This window comes from Callithrix jacchus, chromosome 8 (genome assembly GCF_049354715.1).
Source record: "Callithrix jacchus isolate 240 chromosome 8, calJac240_pri, whole genome shotgun sequence".
NCBI classification, from domain to species: Eukaryota; Metazoa; Chordata; class Mammalia; order Primates; family Cebidae; genus Callithrix; species Callithrix jacchus.
This window is the reverse complement of record NC_133509.1, coordinates 118,487,562-118,504,654: the sequence shown is the minus strand read 5'-3', so window position 1 is coordinate 118,504,654 and position 17,093 is coordinate 118,487,562.

Below are 17,093 nucleotides of genomic sequence, written 5' to 3'. Positions count from 1 at the left end.
AATCTGCTACTTTATAAACATGTTTTATAAGGTGACTTTTACAATTTATTGCGAATTTGAACTCAAGATAATAGTTAAGGATACCAATAAAGAGTTAAAACTATTGCCCCCCATTTAAATATTAATAGTTTTAAAACTATTTTTTCCAGTGTCTTTTAGATTCAATTGTATCTGTTGAGAGTTGAGCCATGTTTTGTTGTTGCTCCTTTATAAGTAATAATATATCTTTCTATCTATAGTCACTTTTCAAATTTTCTCTGTCTTTGATATTTTAGTAGTTTCAGTAAGTTGTTCTTAGGTATGTTTTACATTTGTCTCACTTCAGTTATGTAGTGTTTCTTGAATCTGTGGGTTGAGATATGCAATCAGTTTTGAAAAATAAAAGGCTATCATCATTTCAAATATTACTTAAATCTAGTAATATATTCAGTGTTTCTGAACTTTCTAGACTGAAATATCATCTTTCTTGAACTCTAAATATACATATTTCACACATGTTCACTGCATTTCATGTGTATTTTATGTTCGTGTGTGTATACATGTATTAGGTTTTTTTTAACTTTTTGAAATTATTTTTGATTCCACCAGTATATTGTCTACTGTCTTATAATAGAACACACTATTTCTCTCTTTGGTGTTAACCCATCTATTTAATGGGCGAATCTGTTATTACATCTACCAGTTTAGTTCTTAATTTTATTTATTGCATTTCACAGTTCTCACATTTTTATTTGCCACTTTTCTTATAGTTTTCTAGCTCCTGCATATTTAATACACATTTTTTGGAACTAGTTCATCCTGCTACTGTTTAATTTAGGAAACAATGTAAATGAGATTACACAATCTTCCTACAGTCTAATTTGTTTGGAATACTTTATCTTACTGTTTATATTTTTATCACATTAATCACATTTTTTAAACATCTGTGTTTTTTTAAACTACAAATCTGTTTAATATATAGGTTGCATTTGATCTTTATATTTTTTCTTCTTTTTTTTAAATATACCTGGTTATTCTTGATTGAATGCCAGCCACTATGTATTAAAAAGCATAGCACCTGAATGATGCTAATTCTGTCTTCTTTTGGAACTTTGTCTCTCCAAAACTGAGATAGGGACAATTACCTTAATTCAAACAGGTACTGAATTTTTAAGAGACAGCATGATTCTTTGTAATACTTGATCTACATTTCATTGAAATTGTGTAGTCCACAAGGACTCTCAATTGAGAAACTAGGAAGTGTACTAAGATCCTCCTACTTAGAAAGTTTTGAATTCCAAATTTCACCAGTCTTTTTTCTTTTTCTTTTTTTTTTTTTTCTTTTGAGACGGAATTTCACTCTCGCTGGAGTGCAAGGGCGTGATCTCGGCTCACCGCGAGCTCCGCTTCCTGGGTTGAAGCGATTCTCCTGCCTCAGCCTCCTGAGTAGCTGGAATTACAGGCGTGCACCACCACGCCCAGCTAATTTGTGTATTTTTAGTAGAGATGAGATTTCACCATGTTGGCCAGACTGGTCTTGAATTCCTGACCTCAGGTGATCTACCCGCTTTGACATCCCAGAGTGCTGAGATTACAGGCATAAGCCACCTGGCTCTCAGTGGCTTTTTAACTGACATCCCTGTCTCTTTCCTTATAAATCTTAAGAGATTGCTAAGTGTCTCAGAAGAATAACAGTTGAGTACTTTGAATACTTCCTTGTATCACTCTCCCTCCCAGCATCGTGGCTACTCAGATAATGAAGACCTTGGCACCCCAAAATTTCCATTTTGTCTACCTCAGCCCCACAGAATTGAAAAAAAAAAGCCTCTAGATTCTTCCCCTCTGCCTGGGTTCTTAACCATTGGCCCCACACCAAGAATCAACAAACTCTCCAAAGGGGAGAGAAATGAAAGAAAATAAACTCCCTTTTCTGTGACTTTCTTCTTTCCAAAATCTAGGCTTCTGAACCCCTGACTGCCTCAGCATCCCTCTGGTTGCTGGGTTTTTTTCGATGTCTTATCTTGCTATTCTAGTCACTCCTATGGAGAGTTTTGATCTTCCTAGGCTACTTTATAATACACTAAATCAAGTATTTCTAAATCGATTTAAATGTTTAAATTTTTATTTCTCAGAATATAAAAATGATGAAGGTGGGAAATGAAAGGAAATTAACAGTTTACTATAATGTGAAATGGGTTATGTTACAGCTCTCATTTAATCTAATGTCTTTAACCAAGCCTTTTTAGAGATAAGCGTTCATTTTACAGCTGGAAAGAGTGACACATACTGTTTTGAGTATTTACTCAGTGAGTAAGAACCAGAAGCCACATTGCAATCAAATATGTCTCACGTGACCCCGCATACCACCTAATACATTATGATTTTAAATATACCTGTACAGGACCACATTAAATCAAAAAAATATGCTTCATTTTTTCATCAAGCAGTAGAGAGTAACCTTAGAACAACATTTATTCTCATAAAGGGAATGTGTTAGCTAGGAAACTTTGTTATATTAATCCTGTTTAAATATAATTTATTTTAATTTAAACCATTTTGTTCTGTCTCTTTTCCATTTGTTAATGAAGATACAGTATAAAATATACTTCCTTTAAAGTTCTTAGTTTTTAATCATATTTTTGTTCTATAAGATGAAATTCTCTAAATATGGCTTTCTCATTAAGGTAATTTTCAGCCCATCACCAGAATTCATGCTTTGCTTCTCAATCAATATGTTTTTTGATTAGTCTATAGAAAGGACATGGACCCTGCTGAATGTATTAGAAAGATAAATACCAGGTCCTATATAGAATATTATGATTTATGTCCTCAGGTCAGTTTTTTTTTAAAAGATTTTTATATTTTATCCACATAGGCTCTAGATTTCGCTTTAAATTTATAAAAATGGCAGAACTGAAAAATTATAATAATCTTTAATTTGCTGGATTTCTATATATTTATGCTACTTATGTCTTTATGCCCAAATTATAAAAGGAATGCTGGGCTATCTGTCCCATTATTGTGGAATCATATCTATGGGACATGGTTTAAGCAGTATTATTGGACTTTTTATAGAACCCATATAAGATTACTTTTTTATATTGAATAATAAAGAACTACACATTCTTCTTAATAAATTTTCTCATTCCTATTATTGAGGATTATTTTATTAAGAATGGTAATTTTTGACTAATAAATGTGACTTTAATTGACTTAAAATAGGTCGAAGGTCTAAAGTGCTCCAAAAATTATTTTTCAAGAATGTATTACACAGTTTTTGTTTAAATCGAATTGAAATATCGATTTCAAAAATAGTTTTTGTTTTCTTTCTGCATTTGTTGCCATAAGATGAATGTCTTATCTCAAAATTTTGGAATCTTTCATGTAACCTGAGTCATTGTGTGCAAAGTTAGACTGCTGGGAACAAAGCAACAGAAAATCTGTCTTCTAAACATTCCTTTCCTGAAAAGCTTCATTTGAAGCAATTCTTTTTTTTTTTTTTTTTTTTGCCAAAATATTGTTGTGCCGTCTTTTAGTCCTTTACATTATCAATCTCCCTTCCCCCTAGATGTAATCACAGAAGAAAAATTCAGAAAATGTATTAGATGTGAGTCTGGCTCACTTCTCATTTGTACCATTAACGAAGTTTGTATGTTAAGACTGAAAAAATAGGAAGGTTGTGTCTTGACCTTTGAATTCTTCATTTCCACTGCTCCGCTACACAAAATTTAAAACCAGCCATCTTATCTCTCTGCAATTTCATTACTGTGAACTTAAATACATAGTGGCTGGAAAAAGAAATGGCTTTTATCACCCCTGTAATAGAAAACTAACAAGCAGACACTTAGTGACTTCTTAGTGTAAGAATCCAGAAGTTTTAAAGAAGAAAGGGGAAAAAAAAGATTCATAAAATACTATCCATTCCAGTGGGATTACTAACAGATTAGTTGTAGAACCAGACATAAAAATGAAACAATGTGATAAATACTGTAATAAAGATATACAAAGTCCTATGGGAACAGCAAGGGGTGAGGAATTACTCCCCCTATGAAACAGAGAAAAATTCTAAGAAGACATATTTTTTAACGGATACATAATATATGCATATATTTCTAGGATACCTCTGATATTTTGTTATATGCCTAAAGTGTGTAATGATTAAGTCAAGGTATTTAGGGTATATATCATCTTGAATATTCAACATTACTATGGGTCTGGGACCATTTTAAGTCTTCCCTTCTAGCTAGTTTAAAATATATGATACATTTTTGTTGACTGCAGTCACCCAACTCTGCTATTGAACATTAGAACTTATTCTTTCTACCCAACTGTTAACTTGTACCCGTTTCAAACAACTTTTATGGCTAATATAATATCCTAGCCATTCCTACTCATTTTCACTTTGTATTTATAATCTTAATGAAGGTATGGAGAGTGGCTTGTCACATCTTACTAGCAAAATCTGGGACACAAATTTCACCAGCGATGACTTCTTCACTGTCTTTTTGTTTTTGAAATGTTATTCAACACATTTTTAGTAAACAGGGTGGAGAACTCTCTCCATCCATTACCATTAGAATAAAGCCCCTAGTTAGTAACCAATTTAGAGGACCACCATATATGCAAGCAGAACTTTATTAAAAGAATGTTAGTGAGTGTATACATTATTATATTGTTTCTTCTCGACAATTGTCATGAATGTTTAGCCATGTCTTGAAAACATCAATTTCAAGTCATTTTTAGAAAGAAAGGCAATAAGTTGAAATATTTCCAAAAAAGAAAATGTGTGTATTTTATAGCAGGTTAGCAGATTTCACAGCATGCTAGTGATTAACAGCATGTGACATAATGATGTAAGTGTCATGGATGTGTTTACATTCTGTAATGTCAATATTCTGCATTGCTGGTGCCTGGACAATGAAACTGAGATGACAGAGGACATTTGGACTGTGTCCATCCTCGTTTTCAATTAGGTTTTGCTATTTATCAAAATTTTGGTTTTTCATTAAAATCGTATCTTTAAATTCAATCCACTTAAATAGTTTCATTTTGCACACACCTACATGTAGGTGTGTGTATGTGCATTTAGTTGACTGGTTGATCTCGATATGCATTGTGAAATAATTATGGACAAAGATGTGGTCTCCTGCATTCAGCACTTCCAATTTAAAGAAATAAAGGAGATTGACATAATTATTATCTTCCTTGTCTCAATAATTTTCTATTTATTCTATGTCTTCAATTCTGACAAATCTTTACCTCTACTATTCTGCTTTTTTAAAACCTCTTCTCATTTTTAAACACATTCACTCTATTTTTTTCTGATGCCACAATTCAGTTTTTAAAATCTTCAGTGATAGATGATCAGAGGTGAGTACTCAGAGACCTGAAGTTTGTTGAGTATGGGGTGCTGGAGAGAGCATATAGATCAACTAAACTTATTTCATTATCCATAACTCTACATAAGACTCACTGTCCTTAGTGTGCCTGCTTTATTTTGCTGTATCCTGTCACTAGTTTTACTATTTTTAGCTGACTATCAGAGATGACGATGTGTTTATGTTTTTCTCTAATATTCCATTTTTCTGAATCTCCTGGGAAGAAAATCTTCTAGAATAAATGTAGTCTGGCAAGAGATTATTCCAACATATTATTGCTTTTTTTTTCTTAAGGCGGAAGTACAAAGCATCTCTGTGCCAAAGGGTTTTATCTTTATGTTCGTACACATGTTTGGATTCCGAAGGAGGCATCCCCAAGCGATCTAGCCAATAGTAGCATCGGGAATTGTGTGGCTGATGTCAAGCAAACCTAGAATGTGACCTAATTCCTGTTTTTTCAGTCTAGGAATGATTCAGATTAGTAGCCTAACTATGAAACTTCATCTCTTCTTAATCGTCTCAACAGCTTAGTTTCTGAGGAAAAGATTAGTCTGATGACTGTAATTCAATTCCAAGGTATTTTTTGTATGGTTTGGAGAGGAAAAGTCTCACATATTCCAATAAATACAAAGACATATTGGGAACTCAGAAAATAGAAAATAAATTGAATTCAGCAGGTGTCATCAATTGGGTAGCATTTTCTTTTTGCTAATATTACTTTAGAATTATTTTCATATGGAGTACAAAGAACTAGAAAATGTGAACCCTCAAAACACCAAAGTCCTTCAGATACTACTTAAGAAGTTGTAAAATATATATCACTCACAGTAAAATTAAACTGAAGTGATATATGCATACATACATGTGTCGATAGTTTTATAAATCGGTATCTTCCATATTTACAACTTTTATAACATTCTCCATCTATAGAATATGAGTATATATTTTTCCATTAGGAAAACAATTCACTTTACACCTGTAATAAACAAAGCTCATTGGTTTTAAGAAGCAAGTTACTTGTAACTTCTCAGAGAAAATTTTATTTAAAAATATTATAAGAAGAATAGATATTTTACATTATTATGGATCCTTCTCCAATAAAAAATAACACTTGAGGTTGGTGGAATTATTGAACAATTTTCTTTTATATAAAACTGATTTTGTTTTTATTTTTATGCCTTAAATATTTGGTAAAATGTGTTACATAGTTCACAGATTTCACATAGCCTCTGCCGAGGGATAATTCACTCACATTTGTATCATTAACTGCTGTGGAAAGTCTAGCTCTTTGGCTGCCTTTAGAAGGGTTTATGAGTGTTTTATGATGTTTCCTGGTTATACTGTATTTTTACAACTGTTGCAAATAGACACAAATGTCATAAATTACTGAAAAAAAGTTATTCTCGATCCCTCTGAGTTTAATGAGGAACAGTTACAGAAAAGGGAAGTTTGCAAGTGCCACTAAAGTCAGCTTGATGGATTCCACATGTAGAAGAAGTTGAGATATCTGAGTCAGATTTGTTAAACTTCTGATGCACTCTATTTTTTTCCTCCTCTCTGACACTAATTTAAATGCATTTCTAAATTTGTATTAGGTGACTATTTGCTAATGTAGGTGGCTATCTGTCTTAACTAAGAGTCCAAAGTGCCTCTCTTTCCAAACAAAATGGATAGGTACGTATGTCCTCCTCCAAATACAATCGTTTACATAATATGTCTAGAAATTGCTCATAATTAAAATTCTTAAAATTTACTATGATTTTGAGTGCTATAGTTGAGATAAACATATTGGGAACTCAGAAAATAGAAAATAAATTGAGCTATAGTTGAGATGCTGTATAAACTTAAAACTTGGCCTAAAAATGTAGTTATCATCAAATATATGTTATTACAATCATGTATCTATTAATACCACATCTTTATTTCGTGCCAAATATATGTGTGAAATGATGGAAAGTACTATGAATTCAAAGAGGTAAAATGTGAAAACAGTGATAGAGCAGAAAGCATATTGCATTTATAACTAGCAATAAAAGATAATTCTAAGTACTTAATTTATGCTGCTGATAATAAAGGTAACAGTATTATAGAGAAAAGCAGCCAACCAAGAGGGGAGAAAAGAACTAAACTATGAATTTTATCAAAATGGAATTTAAATAATTGTATATAGGATCAAAGAAGATATTATTCAAGAAGAATATCTATAGATGTCTGCAGATTTAGTAAATAAGTCTCCATGAAATGGTGGAGAATAATTCCTAGATTTACATTCTACATCAGATGACACAATGCAACAGACAGCCTAGTGAAAATATGAGAAAATCCAATGAGAAAAAAATATCAAGCTTCCCAGTATTCAAAAAGATCTATTCAATTGACTATTACTCTTTACTAAATATGGTACTACATAGGGAAACGAGAACTGAATTTTCCATCTTTTCTTTCACAATTCTCCCAAACACACGTAAATTAGAAAAAAATAATTTGAATAAAGACTAGGGTAAAGTGAGGTAGAAATTAAATACACCAAATACATTAATGACTTCCTTTTAAGTAATTGGCATTAGCTAAATGGGATATGAAAGCAAATAGTGTGTGCAATACCTTGGACAAATTACTTTGTAACAATCTCATGCAAACCAACAATGTAGATTATATTATTATCCAAGATTTTGATGGTGTAAAACTACGCCTTAGTAAGTTCAACACTACTTGGAAATCCAAGAATTTGTGGTACAGAGCAGTTTTCAGCCAATGAAGTATCACCCCGGGGCTCAGGTTTTTAACAAATATTTTATAATGAGATATACTGTTAAACATAGGTCATATCTGAATTTAAGCTGATTACTAACTTTGAATCTTTTAATACAGTCACACATACTCAAAAAAATATATACCAATTTAAGGATTTACTTCTTAACTCTTCTTATTGGTTACTGCACTTGATTAAACAGTAAACTAATCCTATGTGATTCTAATTCTTACTCAAAATTATACAGGAAATTCGGCCTAGGATATACAGTACTCTTAAAGGAAAATAACAATCACAAACATCACATAGAATATTGTTAAACTTTTTTCCTTGGATTTTTTTTCTTTTTAAATTTCATTTCTAATTGTTACATGTGGTGTAATTTAACACATTCATGCAATTTGTAAAGACCAAATCTGTATACTTGGAATATCAATCACTTTAAATACTTAGTTTTTAAAAAATTGTTTTTTAGTTGTTTAATTTGAATTGTTCTCTTCTGGCCATTTTGAAATATGCAAGAGAATATTGTAAACTATAATCACCCTACTGATTTATCAAACACTGTCTTATTTATTGAATCAGGCTGTGTATTTGTACCCACTAATCAACCACTCAGCATTTCTCCCTCCATCTTCCAAGGTTCTTGGATGGGATGAAGCTTTGATGAGTTAATTCATCTTAACATTAATATATATAAAGACTTTGAAAACATTTTTAGTATTTTAGTAGAAATTTAAAAACCTATATTTTTTACCTAAAGCTCTTTTCTAGCTACTCATAGAATATTTTAATTTGAGAACACATATTCTTGTCATTTTTCATAAATAACAATAAATGAATATAACTCACACACCAACATTTCCTTTTCCACATTTGGTACAATAAATAAACGAATATCTGAATTTCAAAAGTTAGAATGTTTTAAAGAATGCAAAGGAAATAAAGGCACATCATTGAAATTAGTCTCTTCTTTAATTTCTTCAAGGGAAACCAAAAAGATGCCTAAAGGTAAATGCAGTGTATGTCTTTTTAACCCCTGTCATAATAGTACTTTTTGTTCTATTGCTGTATGCATTACCATTATCAAACTACTGTATATTTGATGCTTGCCTATGGCAATACAGTGGCCCTAACTAATGGAAGATGGCGCAGCATCAGGACTACATTAAGAAAGGAATGTTTTATTTAAGGACTCGGCTGGTAATGCACTACCATATTTCCCTTTACAATTTGCTCACTCTAATTGTTAAAACATTTCCTGCTATTTCAGAAGAGGAGAGACCACAAAAGCCTACAGATGAAGCTCTTTGAGGTTTACACTGGGGGAAAAAAATTTGTTTTGCAACCTACATTTAAAAGCATTTTAAATATGTCTTACACGACTCCGTTTTTTCTTGTCTCTATTAGTTGTTTAAAATTCAACCAGGACTTCTGTAGGCTCTGCAATGAGTAATTAGTGAAGCATTAGTGTTTGAAAAATTTCTGAATGAAAGTCAGTGAGATAGAACACAGGCAAATGAACCTAGAGGCAGACATATACAAAAAATGCAGTCGATAACATTTCTGGTCTAAATATGGATTTGAGATTATTGGACTATTTTCTCCAGATTTATAGTTCTAGTCTAAACAGTATATGCTATAATACTTTTAAATAGTGGGATATATCACCATTAAACAGTGGGAGTGACTTTTTAAAAAAGATTAATAGGTATTAAAAAGGAATTAGGAAAGATTTAAAATGTACTGATCAGGCATATAAAAGTGAATAACAATGGTCCATTATATTCGAAACATTTTAAGGAACTAAATTATAGTCCCAATATTAACAGGTTTCTAGTGGATATTTGAGACCTATTATTTTTCACTTTGACAATTATCGCAAGTGTCATATGAAGACATAGCTCAATTCTCCAAGTGTTGTGTGAGCTCTCTTTGTTGAGGATGTTTTGTAATTCTCACAACTTCCAGTGTGATAGGTAATAAATGTAAATAAATCCATATAGATTAATCAAACATATTTTAGTAAAGAAAAGTACAAATCTTAATTTCTAAATGCCTGCTGGTTATTTTCCATGCATCCAATATCAGCATCACATTAATAATTCTTATGGCTTAAAGTTTCAATTCAGGGCATAATCTCAACTATAGCAAAAGTTTATATCAATAGATTTTCAATATCACAATTACAAGGATGCTTGTGAGAAACAGCTTTTTTTTTAGCACAGGGAATTAAAGCTAGAACTATCACAATTATCAATTTTGTTCTTTGTTGTTTTTCTTCATTTCTATGATGCCAAGTAAAATCTGGGTCATCAAAACATTCTATTAATAACGAGATTTTCAAATCTGATCATGAATTAAGATTTTCTGAGGATCCAAACAACAATTTAATTTATTTTTTTTATGTGTATAGAAAATTATCAGCAACCTAGGATATTCTTATTCTTCTTTCCAATCAAACTTAACTACCAAAGGCATTCACTCTTAGTTTTGCCTGTTCCTGAACTTCATATAACTGGGATTTCATTCCATGCATTGACTTAGAGAATACCAGGCAAAAACAGATTTTAGATCCTACTTAGATCTGGTCATGTTTCGAAATCAAGTCAACAGCTATCATGAGACCTTTTTAAATAGAAATTGCCTAACCTCTAATCTAGATTAATTGACATCAATTTTCCTGTATATTCAAGGATTGTATTAATATCTCTTTTGAGAAATTGACCATAAGCCTAAATCCTCTTCACTTAGGAACATTTTGTAGAACAGGAAAGAACAATGTGAAAAATATTTGCCAATCCAAAGCTCTATACAAATATAAAAGACTATTAGAAATAATCTTCTGCCCAATATACAAGTTTTCTTGTCATAAAGAAACAGTTTTCCTCTTGGTCTCTTCTCAGGTTAAAATTATTCAGACTTGAACATCTTTAGAATCTCCTGGCACATACTAAATTCAGTGGACCCTTTATTTCATGCACCCTCTGCCTTCCTGCCCAGTTCACCTCCTGCCCAATTCTTTTCAATTACCTGAACCATTGGCAGGTTTTCTTGCCCAGGCCTTAGCAAACCCTCACCTGTCTTGAGATTCTCTGTCCCTGCTTTTTGAAAAGCTAAGATTTCATATTTTTCACTGATTATCTGTACAGTTATTACTTCTTCAGAGTGGCCTCTTCTGACCACTGCCACTTCTGTTTTAGTCTCTCAGAGGACTCTGATGATTGAGATCATTAAATTCTTACTAATGTTTACTTATTGGTACCTCTCATTAGGTTGTCAACTCCACAAGGCTGATGATACCAGGTACCCTGCTCACTTTTATAAGTCCAGAACCTAACATTGTGACTGAAATATTAAAACATTCCTCCATTTCTTGAAATAAATGAAGACTTTGCCTTTCCAAAAAACAAAACAGCTACTTTTATTTATAAATGAGAACTTGATTGCCTGAGAGTATGGGTTGGTTCTCAGGCTGTTCCCTTACGTGTCATTTACTCTGTGTTCAAAGTCCTTGGGTCTTCATGGAAGAAAGACAGTGCTTCTTGAAGTATTCGGCATATATTAGCTCTGACGTCGTGGTAATGATGAGCTCCTGACTAGCATGAGGGCCTTGTCACGTTATCATGAGGCTGAGAAAATACTTTCTAATTTATCCCTTCAAATAAAAGACCCTCTTTCTTCAGCAAGATCAAGTTATCTAAGCATTCAGAAGCCTTACTCTATTTCGTTTTTCTGAAGATGTCAGCTGTTTCTAAATATTCCCCAGGTGCTTTATCTCACTCAAATCGATTGATATGAACAACTGAGAACCTTATTCTTTTAAGAAAAAGGATATAGGAAACTATGCAGTACTTAAACACTGTCTTAAAAAGAGTTTCATAGTATATCAGTTGCCTTCACTGTGATGGAGAAGGAAATCCATATCTTTACCATCTTCAAGTTCTATTGACTTTCCTATGTGTTATGAGAACTCTGACACCGTGGACATGAGCAAGATCAGACTAGCAGTATCGGGGGCCAACTAAAGGAGGATGATCATTGTAAGAACTGCTCACTTCTGTTTTCCTGCATGACAGAAGACAAGCACTACACTACACTAAATTAGAAACAGAAGGTAGAGCAAATGTCTATAGTTTTGCATAATCCTCATAAATTGGAAGAGAAACATACTCAGGCTTTTTAATCAATGAAAAGACTGTTCTTTCAATGACTTTGTTGCAGTTCTTAGACCAGTAGTGGAATGACTACTGCAATTTTATTCATAAAATACCTATGAGAATTCCAGATGGTGTCTCTGAGGCCAGTTGTTAACGGGGCAAGAGAAGACTCACTCCACACCCATATTCTACTTTGGTGTTGAAATGCGAGCTAGTCTATGGTCTAGATCCCACCCACATGCCAACATGCACCTGCAAAAGTCTTCAATATGGGGGCTTTTAAATCACAAACAGACACCCTGATTTAGCTTACATATTAAAAATTCCATCGCAGGAAAAAAATTCTCCAAACTCTGAGCTCTAATTCCTTAATGAATTATGTACATGGTGAGGGATATACAGACAGACATGACTTGATTTCCTGTTAGGAATACTGGAGAGCATATTGGAAAACAGACCATGAACATTTCAGGGCTAGTGTTTCAGTCACACTTGTAAGTAAAGCAAAATGTTATCAAGATTTGTTTTAATTGAGGAAATGGGGAATTCCAGACTATTAATAAAATATCATTGACAACATTTGAGCTCAAGATAAAAACACAGTCTACTTTCTCCAAGTTTACTCTATGGTCTTTGGAGAAATAGCGTATGTGAAGAGCCAGGCAAAGACTGAAGCCCATTTTGCACAGATTCTGCAATACCTTTCGTCTCATTTATAGAAGCATGCCCCTTACATTCGCCAAGTTTCATTTCAGACTACCAATGAACCAGAAACCCAAAGCTAAAGTCATCTATAGTCACCAGCTTTCTTATGCGTTTCACCTGGAGTCATAAATCTTTTCTTTATATCCTTTGGGAGGGAGTCAGTTCCCCTGAAACCTGGGCCAAGTCCACCTGACACTTCTCAGGAGCCCCATTTAGAGTTTACGTAGAAAAAAAGTCAAACCAAAATAATTTTTACCAGTTTTGGATTTCATTTAAAAAACATACAGACACATGTGCAATGTCCCAAGTCACTTATTTTAATAGGAATCTGGAAGACAGAAATGGCATCAGTTTAGACTGACAGGACTAACTTCAGAAACACACATAAGACTAAAATCAATCTCCTCAACTCTATGTTATCTATGAGAATTAAGCCAAACGAAATTTATGGTGAAGTTACAAGAATGTGTGAGCTCTTAGTAGTCCGTTATATTATTATTATTCACATTCATGTAAATACTGCTAAACCTGATATTTTCAGTCCATATAAGCACAGAAGCAGTGAATGTTATTCATACTGGCTGTGGTTATCAGAGGCTGGTTCCAGAGTAACATGACATCAATGAAAGCAAACAGGGAAGGGGCTTCATCGTAAACCTTCCAGTAGGGGGCCCCAAAGACAAGAATTGTCTAAGAAATGTTCCTATCATTGCTTTTACTTTAAGCCTTGCCTCCCTCTTACCTCTGCTACAAATTCATAGCATTAATAAAATGTGAAGAGAAGATTGAAAAGTCATAGCCTTTTTTAATTGCCTTAATTGGAAGAAATTAGGATCTTTTTGCATGAGGGGATGTGGTCTGTAACTAGGCAGGAGCATGAGGAGAATTTCTAGCATACTGATAATATTTTATTTCACGATCTGGTTGGCACTTGCTTGTGTGTCAGCACTTTGAAATGATTTATCAAGCTGTAAATTGATTGTATGTGCTCTTATTTTTCATACTTTAAAAGACTGTTTACTAAAAAAAAGATATTGATGTTCTGTATTCCAAGGAATGTCTAGTTGGTAAAGCAACACAAAAACAATGATCAGGGTTGAGTCTGCATGTGTGCTAGACTCTCAGTGTGGAAGCCTGCAGAGCAGGTCATGAATTAGACTGTAATGGAGTCAGAAATGAAAAATACTCTATAAAATAAGAAAATTGACTAGAGCTATGCTCACTGCATAAAATTTGGGACTAGGAAGAAGCAAAAAAAATCATTACCTCTCTCTGGGCCCACAGTCTACTTAACATTTCATATCCCATACCCAGGGAGACAAGAAGACAGAGACAGAGCCTGATGGCCAGGGGCTGCAGAGATATGTTCACGGTCTCATAGACAGAATGTGTCATATTCTAAACTATACAAATGCACAGAAGCCCCACCTTACCAAAATACAGTCTGATCTGGACTCAGAGCTCCAGCTGGCAGCAACTGAAAGTTTTAGACAGAGTAGTATGATAATAGATCAACACTGACCTTTACAACAAACAAACTTGCTCAAAGCATATCTGGATTAAAAGCAGATAAGTAAACAGATTTACATTTATTCTTTCCTTAATGAACCATCAGACATAGGGAAAAGATGGATTACCCACAAATGAGCAATAATTAGACAAGCCCTCCTTTCACCAGAAATGACAAATGGCAGATGATAGGGCAAACTTTCAAAACATTTATGGAAAACTACTGTCACTAGAAAGTATATTAAAAAAAAAGAATAGGTAAGCCTTTTGAATTTATACTGGTAAATGAAAGCAGATGTGGAAAAATTAAATTTAACACTGCTAAATTAAGCAAAGAACAATATGAAAATTGATTGGCCTCTCAAGCCAGAATAGGCTCAGAGAGACTCCAGCATTACCAAGTGGTGGAAGAGTTATGGACAGAAAAAGGAAATAACATATAAAATAATGAAAGTGAGATATAGAAACAGATTTGGTACTGCTCAGAGCTTGCCTGATTTGAACACTGTTTAAACAGTTGACTGCCTTTGATTGGCCCAAACTCGGTGATTGACACAAGATTAAGTTATACATTGAGTTATAAACGGTCAGTTTATACATGCAGTTAAGCTACAGTTCGCTATGTACGAAGAAACATTTACTGACTTTTACATATGTGAGAAGGTAACTTTATGCTAAACTTAGTTTAACAGTTCTTTCCCTTTGGTCATCCTCTCAATGTTGAGAGATTGAGCAGAATTTTGGGCATTGACATCACTTCACCATTGTAAATGTACTTATTTGGTTTCAAATCATACTGATAAATAGCAAAACTGGCTTTGAAAAGGTGGAAATGAGGACTCCAGGTTTTAGTTTTTTAAAGGGCTAGACTAGAGGAGCTCTTCTTGTGCTGGAATCACCTTTTCTCTGTAGAGAAACAAAATGTGCTCTGTGTTAGGGTCTGTTTCTGTCCAGTTTTAGTTTGATTACATCACATGTAGAATGAATGACTTCATTTTGGTTTGTTCTGCTCTGGTGGGGCCTAGTGCACCCACTCAGTTTTAAACAATAACATCCCACAAATTTGTCTAAAAAAAATTCCCTCCACTTGGTAGTTCTTACTCAAGTGAGAGTGACCAAAACTTAGGAGCTTAGCACTATTCTCAGTTACCCTCATTTTTGGTTTCTGCTCTCAGCACACCATTCATAGATTATTCCATCCTCCTGGTCATACATTCCTTTGAGATTTTGTTATTCTACTTGACAAGAGATCATTTAATATTCTAGAGATGGCTGTGTGCAAACATTTAAAACTTTTGGGAGAATATAACACACCATGGAGATTACTATTGTGACTATCAGGAGGAGGATTTGTAGTATGCTCCTTAGCCAGAGTTCATACATATATACACGGATACATATATATACACATATACATATGCATCTACATGTATATACATACATATGTGTGTGTATATATACATGTATGCAGATGTGTGTGTGTAGATGTGTGTGTGTGTGTGTGTGTGTGTGTGTGTGTGTGTATACACCAGACTAGTCAGGTGGCAAAGCTTGGGTGGGAAGAAGGGGCTATATTGGGCTTGACTCTGACTTGTAGCTGCTGACCTAGGCACTGAGAACATGTCTCCAGACCTCATTATGACTACCTATCCAGACCTCCAAATCTAGAGGCTCAAAATAAATGACATAAGCTAATACCCAAATCAAGAAAATACCAAATTATATATAAATAATAATTTTAAAGCCATGTCTATTTTATTAACAATTTTAAAACTAGCTTTATTTACAGAATATTATTCCATACACATAATACATATAGACATACAAACAGAAGAACAGAAAGTGTATAGCTTTAATAAAGGATTCCAATTTGCTGGCTTTTAGATAATATTCTGCATTCAGACTTAATTTTTTAATTACCTGTTTTATTGCCCTCAGCAACTGTTAACTAGGCAACAAGTATGTGTTTTTAAAGGGATAATTCTTATGTGAAACAAGAAAATTTATACTGCCAAATCAAAGAAGTAATATTTAAGGCTGGTGATATGGTTTAGCTGTGATTTCCACCCAAATCTCATCTTGAATTGTAGCTCCCACGATTCTCACATTATAGGAGTGATTCAGTAGGAGATAACTGAATCACGGGGGAAGGTCTTTTCCATGCTGTTCTAGTGATAATCAGTAAGTCTCACAGAGCTTATGGTTTTATAAAGGGTGTATTCCACTGCACAAAGAAATGACTTTGCTTCTTCTTTACCTTCTTCCATGATTGTGAGGCCTCCCTAACCATGTGGCAATGTGTCTCAATCAAACCTCTTGCCTTTATAAATGTTCCCAGTCTTGGATATGTCTTTATTAGCAGCATGAGAACAGACTGATTCAGCCTGAATATTGCATCACTTGCTCAAACCAAAGAAAAAATGACATAAGTAAAAGTACAGTTAAAGCAAGATGGCCAGTAAAGCACCTTAAACTAATGTAGGACTTGTGTAAATTCATAACATTGGTAAGAGTTTCTAATGTACACAGAAAGACACCTAACATATCGAGATTTTCTTTAGAGATGGGTATCAGTTTGTTCTCATGCTGTGATAAGGACATACTCAAGAC